This window comes from Triticum aestivum, chromosome 2B, assembly GCF_018294505.1.
Source record: "Triticum aestivum cultivar Chinese Spring chromosome 2B, IWGSC CS RefSeq v2.1, whole genome shotgun sequence".
NCBI classification, from domain to species: domain Eukaryota; kingdom Viridiplantae; phylum Streptophyta; class Magnoliopsida; order Poales; family Poaceae; genus Triticum; species Triticum aestivum.
Genome location: NC_057798.1, coordinates 563,855,569 through 563,876,694, shown reverse-complemented (window position 1 = coordinate 563,876,694; position 21,126 = coordinate 563,855,569).

Below are 21,126 nucleotides of genomic sequence, written 5' to 3'. Positions count from 1 at the left end.
TAGCCCGCGCCAACGTACTACTGCTAGAAAACACGGACGGCTTTGCGCAGCCCAGCATGTATGACTCGTGATTTGGCACGCCTTGCGTCCACGGCCGTCACAGCACCTTGCGGTGCTAAAATCACAAGGTTCGAGTTGGGGTCTGATTCTGAGTCCCACGCGCAAACATGCAACATGCATGCATGTGTTTGGGTCTGGGGATATCAAAACTGATTGAAAATAATAGTATATGTTTACACGGATACACTGTTTATGGAACATACTACTCGAGCAGGATGTATTTTTGGTTCACAGGTGTAGCATAATTCATAGTGTCTCAACAAACTAAATACTTTATCCAAGAAGAATTAAAATGGGTAATACCTAGTGGAGCTTCCACGTATATTTGGACATTGTGGATGCACAACAGCAAGAACATTCTTGCTTAATTTGAAGCCCACTTAAAACGAGTGAAGAGGAATGCATAAATGACACCTGGTGTTTTTTTTGTTCGACATTTTCTGTTTTGAGATTGTTTGTTCGACATTTCATCCCTGCACTCCGAAAGGGCATCAACAAGACTCATCTATATTGTCGCAAAAAAGAAGGCTCGTGTAGGCTTCGGTCTTCAATTGTCTTTCTTCTAACAGCATCTACAATCGTAATTGGCTAATCTGGGTCTCTATACATCCGCAGACGCGTCTGCGGACAGTGACTGGACAATCCTCAAATATTACCATTTGCAACCATAATTCTAATTTTCAAAACATCAAACACATACAAACACATGCACGTCGATCATCTTGACCAAACATAGTTCAATGCACACAAATACAAATTGTTCGTTCTTAAGAATACATAATGCAAACATAGTTCAAACATAAATATTGTTCATAGTGCATAATTGATAAAATAATAGCAAAGTTCACTGGTTTTTAGTGTGGACCCACATATGCTTCACAAGATCATTCAAAAGTTGCATATACGTATGTTAATCTTGCAGTTGTCGATGCATCTTCAGAAAGTTGGCAATGCTCTCTGCCTTTTGGTCCGGGAGGCGGATTTGAGTTCTAGGCTTCTCAAAATCATGTGTGCGCGTTGCCCCTTCACCCTTATCCTCAACAATCATGTTGTTCCCCCCGCAAAAAAAAGCCAATCATGTTGTTCAAGATTACACAACATATTATGAGTTGTCAAAGAGTCTCTGCTTCCGACATCATCGCAGCTCCATGAATAATACGTAAGAACACATTTCCACTCATTCGATAGCGAAGTCGAAAGAAACTTTCAGGGAATGTTGGGTTCGCCATGAAGTAGTCCGAGTACAGAAGCCTTGCAGCGGCAATCCTATCCCGATGAATAAATCTCCGGCCCTTTATGGAACCCTTAAGTTCAGGATGTGCTCATCTTCCTTCTCCAACTCATGTTGGATGCTCATCATCATTTCAGCATCCTCATCATTCGAATCTGACGAGGCGATGAACTCGGTTAATATGAATTCGTCAAGGTCGGGGTTCCCATAGCCATCATTCCATGATGAATCCATTGGTGACCTTGAAATAATGACCGAAAGAATCAAAATCTGGCTCCGACATTTCATCGAACATGTAGAGCGCGAGGTGTACATATGGGGGAGTTGGATGTACCAAGGCGGCCTCCGGTGGCGGCGACCTTGACCAGTTGTGGCCTGGCCGGCGACAATGTGGGTTGCGGCCTCCGGTGACGAAACCCTAGGTTGGGGATGGCGACGGATCAAGGGGGGCGGCAGAACTCCTGTGGCGGCTGTGCGGACGAGGGCCAACGGAGAAGAGGAGAGGGTTGGTCAGGCTAGGAGGGGCAGATATGGGCGAATTGGCGTAGGTCCTAACAGTCAGCCCGACATGGCGAGTGCGTCCGAGCATCCCTATAACTGCCCCAGATATCGGTTGGGTATGGAGAGCGTCGGTCAGTCGAGGCGTTTGGGCCGAATATGAGGAGCCCAACCGGGTAGCAATTTTTCGTCCGTACACTGACCGGGCAGCCCGCCAAGGCATTTTGGGCGGGTATGGGGTTCAGTTGTAGATGCTCTAAGGGTTTACAACTACTTGACTTAAGATAAATCTAATATTCAAAGCGAAAAAACGAAGGGAGTACTCCCCTTTTCCTTTGTACCAAGGAAAAAGTACACATAGATAATCTCTCAACTATTGTTGGAAGTCTAAGTTTGGTCTCTGAACTCCAATAAGAAATAGTTGATTTCTCAAATGTCAAACTCTTATAGATTTGGTTATTTGGTATGTGTCATCTGGATTCTTTCAGATCTGGGTCGACACTTTGTCCTTCTTGGTCGTAGCGCTGCAGTGATGGCTGATGTTTGTGGTCTTTGGAGTATTTGCAGGCTCTCTCTGACGTTTTTTCTCCAGGGTGCAATTTGCTACGCAGATAGCGACCGTCGGTGTCTTCTGGTTTACATCGACGACTTCCCGACAACTACTTGCTCCTAGATTTAAACAAGTTTGCTTCGTTGAGGCGGAGGTCCAAGGGCGACAACGAGTTTTGATCACGGCATGCCGCTGGTGGATGCAGAAGGAAGAATACTTTAGCACCCCAAATCCATGCATTTTCAGTTTTCTAGGGTGCGTTTGGAAGGATCTGTGAAGCTTAATATATGACCTTATACTTTTCCGCAAAAAAACATAAAAGAGGTGTTGGTAGTGAAAATGCCGAGAGTTTCACGCGCGCGACAACCAATCAACACAGAAAAAACAATTCTAAGAAATTTGTGGGTATAAACATAATATTTAACATTTAGGGGGAAGACCAAGGAAAAAAATAGCACGCTACAACAAAATAGCGTCGGCCTCAAAATACCCTATTAGCGTGCTATATCGCGCTATATCATGCTATTAGCAAAGCGTTCTACACTGATTTATTTAGCAAGACTATTCTCAACACACTATAGCATGCTATTAGGGGCGCTATAACACGCTATTTTTTTCAGTCGGGAGACATAAATATTCCAAAAAAGCTACAAGAGTGTTTTGGGGATTTAAAAAAATACAGAACAATGAGAAATATATTGGAATCCCATATGATTCAATAAAAAGTCAAGATATTTCTTCTTAGATTATTTACATTATAATATAATAAAGCCTTTCAATTCCAATAAACTTTCTTGAGTATTCCTAGTTTGTACATCTCCAAATATCTTTCATCCAGTTCTTCAATTTAGCATAGAGAAGCCGTTTAGTAGATTTTAGTTTGTGCAAATATATTTTTACATTTTATTGTGATTTTGATATGTTTCTCCGAAGGTGCTTGATTGGAAAAGGATTTTTTATTTTTCTCCTGATTTTATCCATTTTGTTTCACATGCACAAAGCCACCCACACATCTTTACTATTTAAGGAGGGTCCATGGTCGTGATGGTAGGTTTGTGTTTGTTCACTCGTCGTTATCCCTACTTCCAAAATCACATCGAGTATTAATCAAATCAAATCTTATTAAAAGGTCAACTAAATCAAAACTTTTCTTACCTTTCCGTACCCATACCAAAATCATATCATAACTTACCAAAACGTCAACCGAATCAAAACATTGCTTGCCTTCCCTACCCATCCTCAAATCTAATCTTACCAAAAGTGTAAGGTATTATCACCAAACTTTTGGTCAACAGGTTGCAAAAAGTTATTCTTAGGCTGGTTCACACAAACCATTATGGTTTCCTTAATAACAGATGCATTCAAGACTGCCTAGCATGGTCATATGAATATCTGCATCAATGCAACCAAACCAAGAAAGAAATTTTGTTACTCAAATTAGACTTTGAAAAGGCATTTGACATGCTCAACCATGAGACCATTTTTGAGATACTGAAAGCTAAAGGATTTGGAGACAAATGGACTAGCTGGATCAAGCAGATTTACAACACTGGCTACTCATCGGTTCTACTCAATGGAGTTCTTGGCCAACAATTCCTTTGCAAAAGTGGAGTAAGAAAAGGGGACCCCCTCTCCCCATTGATATTTGTTATTGCAAAAGACCTCCTCCAATCCATGATGAATGAAGCTATGAACAATTCACTAATTGAATCCCCTCTTATGCATGCATCATGCCTCGATTTCCCAATTATTCAATATGCAGATGAGTCTACACAAGCCCAAAGTGGTAGACTATTTCCCTTGGCTAAGGAGAATTGAATCAAGATTACAGGGATGCTCCACTCTGCTCTCATATGGAGATAAGCTTGTCTTGATCAAGTCAGTTTTCTCATTATGCCTATTTTTTAGTTGAGCATCCTATCTACACTAGTGACTGTTATCCAGCAAATCAATAAGTATATGAAGCAATGCTTTTGGAGGAAATATGCCAATGAGGAGGAGGCTCCTGCTCTGATTGCATGGGAAAAGGCTTGCTTACCAAAACCTCATGGAGGTCTAGGTATACTGGATATCTCAACACACAATGAGGCCCTTCTCATGAAGTTCCTACACAAAATTATCAATAAACATAACCTCTCTTGGGTGAAGATTCTATGGGAAACCTACTATACTTTGCATACCTCAGGAGAGAGACTGATTGGATCATTTTGGTGGAAAGACGTTGCTACTTGTCAGCTGCATTGGGATTTTCCACGAAGAGGAGAGGAGATGCAGCACCATAGAGATAAGTATTTCCCTCGGTGAAAACCAAGGTTTTTCGAACCAATAGGAGAATCACGCAAAGCCTCGTGAACAACACCTGCACACACAAAAGCAAATACTTGCACCCAACACGGGCAAGAGGGTTGTCAATCCCCTTGAACTCGTTAATTACAAGGATCAAATCTCGTAGTGGTAGATAGATAAATTATGAAATAAAATAAAAGTAATAAAATTGCAGCAAGGATATTTTGGTTTTTATATATGATAAAAGTAGACCCGGGGGCCATAGTTTTCACTAGAGGCTTCTCTCTCAAACACATAGCATACAATGGGTAAAGAAATTACTGTTGGGCAATTGATAGAAAAGCACATAGTTAAGACGATATTCAAGGCAGTGATCATGTATATAGGCATCACGCTCGAGACAAGTAGACCGGCTCCTGTTTGTATCTACTACTATTACTCCACCCGTCGAAAGCTATCCAACATACAGCTAGGGTATTAATTCAATAAAACAGAGTAACGCCTTAAGAAAGATGACATGATGTAGGCAAAGTAAACTCAACTAATATGAATAAACCCCATCATTTTACCCTTAATGGCAACAATACAAATACGAGTCTTGACCCATACTTTGTCACTGGGATAGAGCACCGCAAGATTGAACCCATTACAAAGCACCTCTCCCGCTGAAGATAAATCAATCTAGTTGGCCAAACCAAACCGATAGATCAAAGAGAAATACAAAGGTATAAAATCATGCATAATAAAGTTCAGAAAAGACTCAATTAATTCTCATAAATATTCAAATCATAAATCCACAATTCATCCAATCCCAATAAACACACCGCAAAAGAAGATTACATCGGATAGAACTCCAAGGACATCAAGGAGAACAAGGTATTGAAGATCAAAGACAGAGAAGAAGCCATCTAGCTACTAGCTATGGACCCGTGGGTCTGTGGTAAACTATTCACGCATCATTGGAAGGCAGCAAGGATGATGTATAAGCCCTATGTGATTGATTCCCCCTCCGATAGAGTAGTGGAAAGGCCTCCAGATGGGATCGCGGAAGAACAAAAGCTTGTGGCGATCGAAAAAGTGTTTCGGGTGGCTCTTTGTTGGTTTGGGAATATTTATAAATTTATAGGTTTGGAATTAGGTCAATACATGCCATGGGGGGCCCACAAGCACAGGGGCGCCCCATACGAGCTTGTCACTCCCTCGTGGCTCTTCTGGTCTCCTCCCGTGATGTGTAACGTTGCATGAAAATCAAAAAAATTCCTACAAACACCCAAGATCTAATCTAGGAGATGCATAGCTACGAGAGGGGAGTGTGTCTACGTTCCCTTGTAGACCAAAAGCATTAGCGTCATAACACGGTTGATGTAGTCGTACTCTTCGCGATCCAATCACGATCCAATCTGATCTAGTATCGCATGTGCGGCACCTCAGATTTTAGCACACGTACGGATCGGTGATGTCATCTCCTTCTTGATCCAGCAAGCAAGGGAGAGGTGGTAGATGAGATTGGAACCAGCCCAACAGGAAGGTGGTGGCAGCAGAATTTCGGCAGGGCTTCGCCAAGCGTGTACACGTGGGAGGAATTGGGAGCGGGAACGGGCCAGGGTGAAGGGGTGGCTGCCCCCATGCGCCTCCCACATCTATATATAGCCTAGGGGCAGGGGAGGGCATCCAAAACCCATCTAGGGCCGACCACTAGGTTGAAATCACTTTAAACTTGGAGATAACATCTTATCTCTAGATTCAACCCTTTAAATTTAGAGATAAGACCTTATATCTAGATTTAAACAACATGTGCCTTGGGGAATGGGGTGGCCAACCTATGTGGGCTGTAGCCCCACCCCTCGGTCCATGTGGTCCCTTCCTAGGTTGTTGGGCCCCACGGCGGAACCTCCAGAACCTTCTAGAACCTTCCTGGTACAATACTGAAAAACTAAACTTTTTCCGGAACCCAAAATATGACTTCCCGTATATAAATCTTTACCTCTGGACCATTTTGGAGCTCCTCATGATGTCCCGGGTCCCATTCGGGACTCTAAACAACCTTTGTACTTTCCACTATTATGATCTCAATACTACCCTAGCGACATCGAACGTTAAGCATGTGACCCTATAGGTTTGGGAACTATGTAGACATGACCAAGACACCTCCCCGGTCAATAACCAATAGCGGGACCTGGATGCCCATATTGGTTCCTACTTTCCACGAAGATCTTCATCGGTTGAACCACAATGTCAAGGATTTGGGTAATCCTGTATGCAATTCCCTTTGTCTGGTGATATGTTACTTGCCCGAGATTCGATCTCGAGATCTCCATACCTAGTCAATATCATTACTGGCAATTCTCTTTAATCGTTCCGTAATACAAGATCCCGTGACTAAACTCATTAATCACATGAAGCTTCTTATGATGTTGTATTATCGAGAGGGCCCAGAGATATCTCTCCGTCACACGGAGTAACAAATCCCAGTCTCGATCCATGCAACCCAACAGACACCTTCGGAGATACCTGTAGAGCACCGTTATGATCACCCAATTACGAAGTGACGTTTGATAGCACACAAGGCATTCCTCTGGTATCCGGGAGTAACATGATCTCATGGTCGAAGGAATGGATACTTGACATGAAGAAAGCCATAGCAAATAACTAAGCGATACTTTCTATTGCTAAGCTCATGGTTGGATCTTGTCTGTCACATCATTCCCGTAATGATGTGACCCCATTATAAAATGACAACTCATGTCTATGGTTATCAAACCATAACCATCTTTGATCAACGAGATAGTCTAGTAGAGGCTTATTAGGCACACGGTGTATTCGCACATGTATTTAAGTTTCCGGTCAATACAATTCTAGCATGAATAATAAACATTTATCATGAACGGGAAATATGATAGTAACCAATTTATTATTGCCTCTAGGGCATATTTCCAACAATCTCCCACTTGCACTAGAGCCAATAATCTAGTTCACATCACCATGTGATTAACACCCAATGAGTTCTGGTGTTTGATCATGTTTAACTTGTGAGAGAGGTTTTAGTCAATGGGTCTGCAACATTCAGATCCGTTTGTACTTTGCAAATCTCTATGTTATACCGTAGATGTTGCTACCATGCTCCATTTGGAGCTATTCCAAATGCCTGCTCCACTATACATATCCAGTTTGTGACTCAGAGTCATCCGGATTGGTGTCAAAGCTTGCATCGATGTAACCCTTTATGATGAACTCTTTATCACCTCCATAACAGAGAAACATTTCCTTAGTCCTCTTTAGGCACCTAAGGATAATTTTGACCAATGTCCAATGATCCACTCCTGGATCACTTTTGTACCCCATTGCTAGACTCATGGCAAGGCACACATCAGGTATGGTACATAGCATGGCATATATTATAGAGGCTATGGTTGAGGCATAGGGGACGACCTTCATCCTTTCTCTTCCTTCTGTTGTGGTCAAGCTTTGAGTCTTACTCAACTTCATACCCTACATTACAGGCAAGAACTCCTTTTTGACTGATCCATTTTGAACTCCTTCAAAATCTTGTCAAGGTATGTGATGTGTGAAAGTATTAATAGGCGTCTTCATCTATCTCTATAGATCTTAATGCCCAATATGTTGACAGCTTTACCTAGGTCTTCCTTTGAAAAACTCCTTTCAAACAACCCTTTATGCCTTCCAGAAATTCTACATTATTTCCAATCAACAATATGTCATCCACATATACTTATCAGAAATGTTATAGAGCTCCCATTCACTTTCTTGTAAATACAAGCTTCTCCATAAGTTTGTATAAAACCATAAGCTTTGATCGCCTCATCAAAGCGTATATTCCAACTCTGAGATGCTTGCACCAGTCTGTAGATGGATCGCTGGAGCTTGCATACCTTGTTAGCATCCTTAAGATCGACAAAACCCTCCGGTTGCATCATATACAACTCTTCCTTAAGAAAATTGTTAAGGAACGTTGTTTCGACGTCCATCTGCTAGTTTAGTAGTAACTTGATTAGAAGTTTAGTAGTAACTTGATTAGAAGTTTCATGATTATCATCATTAGCTCCTCTCCAGTTGGTGTGGGCATCATGGGAAGTGCTTTTTGTGATGCGCTACTCTCCAGTTTGAGAGAAGGTACAATTACCTCATCAAGTCCTAATTTCCTCCCACACACTTCTTTCGAGAGAAACTCCTTCTCTAAAAAGGACCCATTCCTGGCAACAATAGGGGAATCAAGCTAGTCAAAGAAGAAGGAAGCATGGGTATAGGTAAGTCTAGACATATGACTCATTCCACCCCCCCCCCGGTGGGTCGTCCTCTTATTCACTCCCGCGAGCAAAGAAGAAGAGAGACATCATTCAAGCCAGCAATGGACTTCATAGAAGGTATACCTGATACGTCTCCAACAGAATAAAATGGAGTTTTTGTTTTTTCCTTGTTCTTGAGCTTCGCAGAGAAGGAATACCAAACGGAGTCCAAACGGAATAAAACCTTCACGATGATTTTTCTAGAACCAGAAGACGCCTAGGAGACTTGGAAATCAAGTTGGAAGAGCCACGAAGCGGCCACAAGGGGGAGGGCGCGCCCCCTGCCTTGTGGCCCCCCGTGACTCCCCTGACCTAATTCTTCATCCTATATATTCCCAAATATCCAAACCACCAGAAGCATCCACGGAAACACTTTTCCACCGCCGCAACCTTCTGTACCTGTGAGATCCCATCTAAGGGCCTTTTCTGGCGTCCTGCCGGAGGGGGATTCGATCACGGAGGGCTTCTACATCAACTCTATTGCCCTTCCGATGAAGCGTGAGTAGTTACCTTAGACCTATGGGTCCATAGCTAGTAGCTAGATGGCTTCTTCTCTCTCTTTGATTCTCAATACCATGTTCTCCTCAATGTTCTTGGAGATCTATCCGATGTAATCTTATTTTGCGGTGTGTTTGTCGAGATCCCATGAATTGTAGATTTATGATCAGCTTATCTATGAATATGATTTGAATCTTCTCTGAATTCTTATATGCATGATTTGATATCTTTGTAATTATCTTCGAACTATCGTTTAGTTTGGCCAACTAGATTGATTTTTCTTGCAATGGGAGAAGTGCTTAACTTTGGGTTCAATCTTGCGATGTCCTTTCCCAGTGACAGTAGGGGCAGCAAGTCACGTATTGTATTGTTGCCATCGAGGATAAAAAGATGGGGTCTACATCATATTGCTTGAGTTTATTCCTCTACATCATGTCACCTTACTTAATGTGTTACTCTGTTCTTCATGAACTCAATATTCAAGATGCAGGCAGGAGTCGGTCAATGTGTGGAGTAATAGTAGTAGATGTAGGCAGGAGTCGGTCTACTTGACATAGACGTGATGCCTATATTTCATAATCATTTCCTTATATATCGTCATAACTTTGCGCTTTTCTATCAATTGCTCGACAGTAATTTGTTCACCCACCGTATTATTTGCTATCTTGAGAGAAGCCACTAGTGAAACCTATGGCCCCGGCTCTATTTTCCATCATATAAGTTTCCCATCTACTATTTTGCAATCTTTTACTTTCCGATCTATAAACCAAAAATACCAAAAATATTTACTTTATCTTTTGTTTAACTTCATCTATCTCTACCAGATCTCACTTTTGCAAGTAACCGTGAAGGGATTAACAACCCCTTTATCGCGTTGGGTGCAAGCTATTTGATTGTTTGTGTAGGTCTTGGTGATTTGTGCGTTGTCTCCTACTGGATTGATACCTTGGTTCTCAAACTGAGGGAAATACTTATCTCTACTTTGCTGCATCACCCTTTCCTCTTCAAGGGAAAAAATCAACGCAAGCTCAAGAAGTAGCAATACCCAATGGTCTCCTTAGGGTATCCTATGAAGACGCACTTCTCCGCTCTGGGTTCAAGCTTATCAGGTTGAAGCCTCTTGACATAAGCATCACATCCCCAAACTTTAAGAAATGACAACTTAGGTTTCTTACCAACACATAATCCATACGACGTCGTCTCAATGGATTTAGACGGTGCCATGTTTAAAGTGAATGAGGCTGTCTCTGATGCATAACCCCAAAACGATAGTGGCAAATCGGTAAGAGACATCATATAATGCACCATATCCAATAGAGTATGATTATGATGTTCGGACACACTATTACGCTGTGTTGTTCCAGGTGGCGTGAGTTGTGGAACAATTCCACAATTTCTTAAATGCATACCAAACTTGTAACTCAAATACTCACCTCCACAATCAAATCGTAGAAGCTTTATTTTGTTGTTATGATGATTCTCCACTTCACTCTGAAACTCCTTGAACTTTTCAAATGTTTCAGACTTGTGTTTCATTAAGTAAATATACCCATATCTACTCAAATTATCTGTGAAGGTAAGAAAATAATGGCATCCATCGAGTGCTTCAACACTCATCGGACCGCGTACATCAGTATGTATTATTTCCAACAAGTCACCAACCCAATCCATTGAACCGAAAAGGGGGGTTTTAGTCATCTTGCCCATGAGGCATGGTTCACATGTCTCAAATGATTCATAATCAAGATATTCCAAATGTCCATCATCCTAGAGTTTCTTCATGCGCTTTACACCAATATGACCCAAGCGATAGTACCACAAATATGTGATACTATCATCATTAACTTTGCATCTTTTGGCATCAATATTATGAACATGTGTGTCATTAAGATCAAGATTCAACAAGAATAAACCATTCACAAGGGGTGCATGACCATAAAAGATATTATCCATATAAATAGAACAACCATTATTCTCTATCTTAAATGAATAACTGTCTCACAATAAACATGATCCAGATATAATGTTCATGCTTAATGCAGGCACCAAATAACAATTATTTAGGTTTAAAACTAATCCCGAAGGTAAATGTAGAGGGAGCATGCCGACGGTGATCACATCAACCTTGGAACCATTTCCGACGTGCATCATCACCTCGTCCTTAGCTAGTCTCCATTTATTCCGCAACTCCTGTTTAGAGTTACAAATATTAGCAACCAAACCAATATAAAATACCCAGGCGCTACTTCGAGCCCTAATAAGGTACACATCAATAACATGTATATCACATATACCTTTGTTGATGTTGCCAGCCTTCTTATCTGCCAAGTACTTGGGGCAGTTTCGCTTCTAGTGGCCATTCCCCTTGCAATAGAAGCACTCAGTCTCAGGTTTGGGTTCAGCCTTGGGTTTATTCATGGGAGCTCTTATTGACCATCAACACTTGATGATACTTAAGCATCGTGAATAGCTCGGGGATCGTCTTTTCCATCCCTTGCATGTTATAGTTCACCACAAAGCCTTTGTAGCTTGGATGCAGTGACTGAAGAACTCTGTCAATCGCTACTTCATCCAGAATATTAACTCCCAACTGATTCAAGCGGTGTAGTACCCCAGACATTCTAAGTACATGCTCACTAACGAAGTTGTTCTCCTGCATCTTACAGCTAAAGAACTTGTCATAGGTGTCATACCTTTCAACCCGGGCATGAGCCCGAAATACAAATTTCAGCTCCTGGAACATCTCATATGTTCCGTGGTGCTCGGAGCCCCGGTTCCATGACGTAAAGCATGGCACACTGAACTATCGCGTAGTCATCACTTCTAGTCTGCCAGATGTTCATAGCGTCCAGATTTGTAGGAGCGGGTGGCACACCTAGCGGTGCTTTGAGGACATAATCCCTCTATGCACTAGTGATGATAATCATCAAATTACGGATCCAGTCCGCATAGTTTCTTCCATCATCTTTCAACTTTTCTTTCTCTAGGAACACATTAAAATTCAGGGGAGCTACAACGTGATCCATTGATCCACAACATAATTTTGCAGAGATAATTTAGACTATGTTCATGATAATTGGTTCAATTAATCATATTACTAATGAACTCCCACTTAAATCAACATCCCTCAAGTTGTCTAAGTGTTACATGATTGAAATCAACCAAACCATGTCCAATCATCACGTGAGATGGGGTGGTCATCAATGGTGAACATCTCTATGTTGATCATATCTGCTATATGACTCATGTTCGACCTTTCGGTCCTCCGTGTTCCGAGGCCATGTCTGTACATGATAGGCTCGTCAAGTTTAACCCAAGTATTCCGCATGTGTAAAACTGGCTTACACCCATTGAATGTGAACGTATAGTTTATCACACCCGATCATCATGTGGTGCTTCAAAACGTCGAACTTTCACAATGGTGCATACTTAGGGAGAACATTTTATCTTGAAATTAAGTGAAGGGATCATCTTATAATTCTATCGTCGTCCTAAGCAAAATAAGATGCATAACAAGAAAAACATCACATGCAATCAAAAATATGTGACATGATATGGCCATTATCATCTTGTGCTTTTGATCTCCTTCTCCAAAGCACCGACATGATCTCCATCATCATCGGCATGACACCACGATCTCCATCATCATGATCTCCATCATCATGTCATCACATGGCTGTCTCGCCAACTATTACTTCTACAACTATTGCTAACGCATAGCAATAAAGTAAAACAATTACATGGCGTTATTAGTTGACAAGAAGGTCATAAAATAAATTAAAGACAACCCTATGGCTCCTGCCGGTTGCCATACTAATGGACATGCAAGTCGTGAACCTATTACAAAACATGATCATCTCATACATCAACATATATCACATCATGTTCTGACCATACCACATCACAACATATGCCCTGCAAAAACAACTAGCAAGAACCGTTCTTACCTACACAAAGCCACAAGGGTGATAATCAAGTTGCATTTTAACATTCTACAAGGACCGCCTTTGTCAAAATAGATTCAACTAAAGTAGGAGAGACAGCCACTCGCCGACCACCTTATGCAATACAAGTTGCATGTTAGTCGGTGGAACCGGTCTCATGTGCGAGAACATGTAAGGTTATTCCGAGCCATTTCATCCCACAATATTGCCGAATCCAAATAGGTCAAGGGAGTTAAGCAATCTGAACATCATCGCCCACAAATTATTTGTGTTCTACTCGTGCATATACATCTATGCATAGACCTAGCTCTGATACTACTGATGGGTAACGTTGCATGAAAATCAACAAAATTCCTACAAACACACAAGATCTAATCTAGGAGATGCATAGGTACGAGAGGTGAGTGTGTCTACACACCCTTGTAGAACGAAAGCGTTAGCATCGTAACACGGTTGATGTAGTCGTACTCTTCACGATCCAATCACGATCCAATTCGATCTAGTACCACACGTGGCACCTCCGAGTTTAGCACACATACGGCTCGGTGACGTCATCTCCTTCTTGATCCATAAGAAAGGGAGAGGTGGTAGATGATATTGGAACCCGCCCAATGGCGAGGTGGTGGCGGCGAAATTCCGGCCGGGCTTCGCCAAGCGTGTACTAGAGGGACGTGGAAGGAATTGGAAGCGAGAACGGGCCAGAGTGAAGGGATGGCTGCCCCCATGCACCTCCCACATATATATATAGTCTAGGGGCAGGGGAGGGCATCCAAAACCCATCTAGGGCTGGCCACAAGGTTGAAATCCCTTTAAACTTGGAGATAATATCCTATCTCTACATTCAACCCTTTAAATCTAGAGATAAGACCTTATCTCTAGATTTAAACAACATGTGCCTTGGGGAATGGGGCGGCCAGCCTATGTGGGCTGTAGTCCCACCCCTCGGTCCATGTGGGCCCTTCCTAGGTCGTTGGGACCCATGATGGAACCTCTGGAACCTTCGCGGTACAATATCGAAAGACAAACTTTTTTCAGAACCTAAAATATGACTTCCCATATATAAATCTTTACCTCCGGACCATTACAGAGCTCCTCATGGTGTCCCGGATCCCATCCGAGACTCCGAACAACCTTCAGACTTTCCACTATTATGATCTCAATACTACCCTAGCGACATCGAACATTAAGCGTGCGACCCTACTGGTTCGGGAACTATGTAGACATGATGGAGAGACCTCTCCGATCAATAATCAGTAGCGGGAACTGGATGCCCATATTGGTTCCTACAGATTCCACAAATATATTCATTAGTTGAACCACAATATCGAGGATTCGGGTAATCTTGTATGCAATTCCCTTTGTCCGGCGATATGTTACTTGCCCGAGATTCGATCGTCGATATCTCCATACCTAGTTCAATCTCATTATTGGCAAGCCTCTGTACTTGTTCCATAATACAAGATCACGTGACTAAACTCCTTAATCACATGAAGATTCTTATGATGTTGTATTATCGAGAGGGTCAAGAGATATCTATCTGTCACACAAAGTGACAAATCCCAGTCTCGATCCATGCAACCCAACAGACTTCTTTGAAGATACCTATAGAGCACCTTTATGATCACCCATTTGTGAAGTGATGTTTGATAGCACACAAGGCATTCCTCCGATATCTGGGAGTAACATGATCTCATGGTCGAAGGAACAGATACTTGACATGAAGAAAGCCATAGCAAATAACTAAGCGATATGATCTATTGCTAAGCTTACGGTTGGTTCTTGTCCATCACATCATTCTCCTAATGATGTGACCCCGATATCAAATTAAAACTCATGTACTCCCTCCATTCCAATATCTAAGGTGTATTATTTTCAACACGTTAACCAAGGCACATAATTATGTACTATTTAGGACGAAATTACCCTTGTCTAATTCATAGATTAACGGCAATAAATCATTTAGGCTAGAAAAAGAAGAGATACACATAATCAGGAGAGAGATAGTTTCCTTTTGTTTCTCTATAAGGAGAGATACATGCAATCAGGGGAGAGATACTTTCCTTTCTCTGGAGGGCCAAGATCGGAATTACGAGGAATTAGAACAAATGCACCTTATATTGTGGAATTTTATCAAAAAACAAATACACCTTATATAAAGGAACGGAGGGAGTATATGGTTAGGAAATCATAACCATCTTTGATCAACGAACTAGTCTATTAGAGGCTTACTAGGGACACGGTGTAGTTTATGTATTCACACATATATTTAAGTTTCTGGTCAATATAATTCTAGCATGAATAATAAACATTTATCATGAACGGGAAATATGATAATAACCAATTTATTATTTCCTCTAGGGCATATTTCCAACATCACAAACCTTCTAGGGTCCCTTCTGGTCCAAAAAAATTAATCCAAAGATTTTTTTTCCCGTTTGGACTCGGTTTGATATCGATTTCCTGAAAAGCCAAAAGCAAGCAAAACAACAACTGGCACTGAGCACTAGTTAATAGGTTAGTCCCCAAAAATGACATAAAATAGCATATAATTGCATATAAAACATCCAAATTTGATATTATAATAGCATGGAACAATGAAAAATTATAGATACATTGGAGACGTATCACCATCCCCAAGCTTAATTCATGCTCTTACTCGAGTAGGTAATGATAAAAAAACAATTTTTTTGATGTCGAATACTACCCAACATGTTTATCATGTAATCTCTTCTATGGTATGAATATTTATGATACAAATGATTCAAGGCAATAATCTATAATTTGATATAAATACATGAATACTCAGGCATACCAACAAACAATCATGCCTTTCAAAATAAAAATGCTAAAGAACGCTATCCTTACAAAATCATCTAGCCTTGTCATGCTCAGTTTTCCTAACACAAAGTATAAATCATGAACTACCCCGATGACAAGCCAAACAATTGGTTCATACTTTTTAACGTGCTTCAACTTTTTCAACCCCACGCAATACATGAGTGTGAGCCATGGATCTAGCACTATGGATGAAATAGAATGTGGTGATAGAGATCAATATGGGGAAGTCAAAAAGGAAGATAGTCTCGCAGCGACGCAGCTAATTAACGGGCTATGGAGATGCCCATCAATTGATTTAGAAATGAGGAGTAGGGATTGCCATGCGATAGATGCACTGATGACCCACAAGTGTATGGGGTCAATTGCATCTCTTTTCGATAAGTAAGAGTGTCAAACCCAACGAGGAGCAGAAGGAATGACATGTGGTTTTCAGCAAGGTAATGTCTGCAAGTGCTAAAATTGTAAGTAGCAGAGTAGTTTGGTAGCAAGATAATTTTTAATGAGCAAGTAACGATAGTAGTAACAAAAGTGCAGCAAGGTAGCCCAATCCTTTTGAGGCAAAGGACAGGCCAAAACGGTTTCTTATGATAAACAAAGTGTTCTTGAAGGTACATGGGAATTCATCTAGTCACTTTCATCATGTTGGCTTAATTCATGTTCGGTACTTTGATAATTTGATATGTAGGTGGACCGGTGCTTAGGTGTTGTTCTTACTTGAACAAACCTCCTACTTATGATTAACCCTCTCGCAAGCATCCACAACTATGAGAAAAGTATTAAGAATAAATTCTAACCATAGCATTAAACTTTTGGATCCAATCGGCCCCTTACGGAATAGCGCATAAACTGGGGTTTAAGTTTCTTTCACTCTTGCAACCCACCATCTAATAACTACTCCACAATGCATTCCCTTAGGCCCAAATATGGTGAAGTTTCATGTAGTTGACGTTCACATGACACCACTAAGAGAATGACAACATACCTACCATCAAAATATCGAGCACATATCAAGTTCACATGATTACTTGCAACATGATTTCTCCCGTGACCTCAAGAATGAAAGTAACTACTCACAAATAATAAACATGCTCAATATCGGAGGAGTATTGAATAGCATAATGGATCTGAACATATAATCTTCCACCAAATAAACCATATAGTAATCAACTACAAGATGTAATCAACACTACTAGTCACCCACGGGCACCAATCTATAGTTTTGATACAAAGATTGAACGCAAGAGATGAACTAGGGTTTGAGAGGAGTTGGTGCTGCGAAGATGTTGATGAAGATAGCCCTCCCCAAGATGGGAGAGTTGTTGGTGATGATGATGACGATGATTTCCCCCTCCGAGAGGGAAGTTCCCCCGGTAGAATCGCTCCCCTGGAGGGCAAAAGTGTTCCTTCCCAAGTTCCGCCTCGAGGTGGCGGTGCTTCGTCCCGAATGTCTTCTCCTTATTTTTTCTAGGTCAAAATGGCTTACTCCCTCCTTTCCGGTTTATAGGGCTTATCTCAAAATTTTAGATTTTCCATTTTATAAGGCTCAATTTGGTTGTTTCCCATCACATGTTCAGATTCCAAGGTGCATTAAATCATTGCATGCAAGTATTGAGAGAAAATTGACCAATGCATGTACTTTATGCATGCATGCAATGCAATTAATGCATTGATAAACATAATTTTTTGAGAAAAACAAGAGCATTAATTAGGTGCTTTTGCAAACTACAAAAAGTGTTCCACCACTCACCATCTACCTTGGATGGTGAGATTTTTGAATTGAGCCTTATAAACCGGAAAGGAGGGAGTATATACCAGAAGATGGGTACCGGAGGTGGGCCGAGGAGGGCAGCACCCACCAGGGCGCGCCCAGGTGGGTTGTGCCCACCTGGTGGCCCTCCTCTGGTACTTATTTGCTCCAATATTCATTAAATATTCCATAAAAATCCTCGGGGAGTTTCAGCTCATTTGGAGTTGTGCAGAATAGGTAGCTTGACATAGCTTTTTCAGGTCCAGATTTCCAGCTGCCAAAATTCGCCCGTTGGTGCATACCTTGCATATTATGAGAGAAAAGGCATTAGAATTACTCCAAAAAGCATTATTATACAATAAAACAACATAAATAACAGTAGGAAAACATGATGCAAAATGGACGTATCATGCACTACGAGTTATAAGTGTATGAAAGCTCAAACTGAAACTAAGTGGGTGGGTGATACGTCTCCAACGTATCTATAATTTTTGATTGTTCCATGCTATTATATTATCTGTTTTGGATGTTTAATGAGCTTTATTATACACTTTTATATTATTTTTGGGACTAACCTATTAACCGGAGGCCCAGTGTAAATTGTTGTTTTTTTGCCTATTTTAGTGTTTCGCAGAAAAGGAATATCAAACGGAGTCCAAACAGAATGAAACCTTCAAGAGAATCGTTTTTGGAACAAATGTGATCCAAAGGACTTGGAGTGGACATCAAGAAAGAAGTGAGGAGGCCACGAGGCAGGGAGGCGCGCCTGCCCCCTGGGCGCGCCCCCACCCTCGTGGGCCCCTCGCAGCTCCACCGACCTACTTCTTCCTCATATATATACCCATATACTCCGAAAACATCCAGGAGCACAATAGATCGGGAGTTCCTCCGCCGCACGCCTCTGTAGCCACCAAAAACCAATCGGGTCCCTGTTTCGGCACCCTGCCGGAGGGGGGATCCCTCACGGTGGCCATCTTCATCATCCCGGCGATCTCCATGACGAGGAGGGAGTAGTTCACCCTCGGGGCTGAGGGTATGTACCAGTAGCTATGTCTTTGATCTCTCTCTCTCTCTCTCTATCTCTCTCTCTCTCTCGTGTTCTTGATTTGACACGATCTTGATGTATCGCGAGCTTTGCTATTATAGTTGGATCTTATGATGTTTCTCCCCCTCTACTCTCTTGTAATGGATTGAATTTTCCCTTTGAAGTTATCTTATCGGATTGAGTCTTTAGGGATTTGAGAACACTTTATGTATGTCTTGCATATGCTTATCTGTGGTGACAATGGGATATTCACGTGATCTACTTGATGTATGTTTTGGTGATCAACTTGCGAGTTCCGTAACCTCGTGAACTTATGCATAGGGGTTGGCACACGTTTTCGTCTTGACCCTTCGGTAGAAACTTTGGGGCACTCTTTGAAGTACTTTGTGTTGGTTGAATAGATGAATCTGAGATTGTGTGATGCATGTCGTATAATCATGCCCACGGATACTTGAGGTGACATTGGAGTATCTAGGTGACATTAGGGTTTTGGTTGATTTGTGTCTTAAGGTGTTATTCTAGTACAAAATCTATGATAGATCGAACGGAAAGAATAGGTTCATGTTATTTTACTACGGACTCTTGAATAGATCGACCAGAAAGGATAACTTTGAGGTGGTTTCGTACCCTAAAATAATCTCTTCGTTTGTTCTCCGCTATTAGTGACTTTGGAGTGACTATTTGTTGCATGTTGAGGGATAGTTATATGATCCAATTATGTTATTATTTCTGAGAGAACTTGCACTAGTGAAAGTATGAACCTTAGGCCTTGTTTCCTAGCATTGCAATACCGGTTACGCTCACTTTTACCACTTGCTACCTTGCTGTTTTTATATTTTCAGATTACAAAAACCTATATCTACCATCCATATTACGATTGTATCACCATCTCTTCGCCGAACTAGTGCACCTATACAATATACCATTGTATTGGGTGTGTTGGAGACACAAGAGACTCTTTGTTATTTGGATGCAGGGTTGTTTGAGAGAGACCATCTTCATCCTACGCCTCCCACAGATTGATAAACCTTAGGTCATCCACTTGAGGGAAATTTGCTACTGTCCTACAAACCTTTGCACTTGGAGGCCCAACAACGTCTACAAGAAGAAGGTTGTGTAGTAGACATCAAGCTCTTTTCTGGCGCTGTTGCCGGGGAGGTTAGTGCTTTAAGGTATATCTTTAGATCTTGCAATCGAATCTTTTAGTTTCTTGTTTTATCACTAGTTTATTCTATAAAAGAAAACTACAAAAAAATGGAATTGAGGGTGCTTCATATGCTTCATCTTTTTAATGTCTTTCATGAAGATAAGAATTCCGATAATTGTGCCAAAGTGTTTGAAGAAGAATGCATTAGAATGTTTGGCACTAAATATTTGAATGATGAGCATGATTGCAATGTTGTTAGTATGAATTCCTTGAATATCCATAATACTAAAGATGATTGCACTAGTCATGATGAAAATGTCTCTTATAAGCATGCCAATTTTTATGGAGTGCATAGAGTTGGCAAGTACACACCAAATAGGGAAGATAGATTTTACAAGAGGCATAAGTATTTAGAAACTAAATGGTTGCAAGAGAGGCTAGATGCTTGTGCTGAAAAATTAAAATTTCTTTGCCATCATTGTGAACTTTGCAATGAACATGATCATTTAAATCTCTAATGCAAATTGTTTCATGATCGAATCGTGTCCAAAAGTTGTGATGACTTGATTTCCCTTGCGCATCATAATGAACTTAGTTTGCTTGTGGGTTATGAAGAAATGAAATGTGTAACTAAGGATCTTCCAGAATTTGTCCTTGATAAAGTTCTTGATTTTGATCTAGAAGAAATTTATATGTATTATGCGGTGAATTGCATTGAAAATCCTTATATTGCCAATTACATAAAGAAAATAAAACAAATATAAGATGAATAGAATACTAAGGAAAGGGAAGAGACTTCCCAATATCCTCCTATTATTTCTTATGATGAATCAGGTAATGAGGAGGAGCTCTCTATTCAACCAATCTCATTAATAAGGAGCTCAAAAAAGAGGCTTAAACCCACACATGATGTGAAGAAGAAAAGGAAAAGATGGAGAAGCAAAGGTAGAAAGGTATCCCTCCCAAATGATGTTGCTC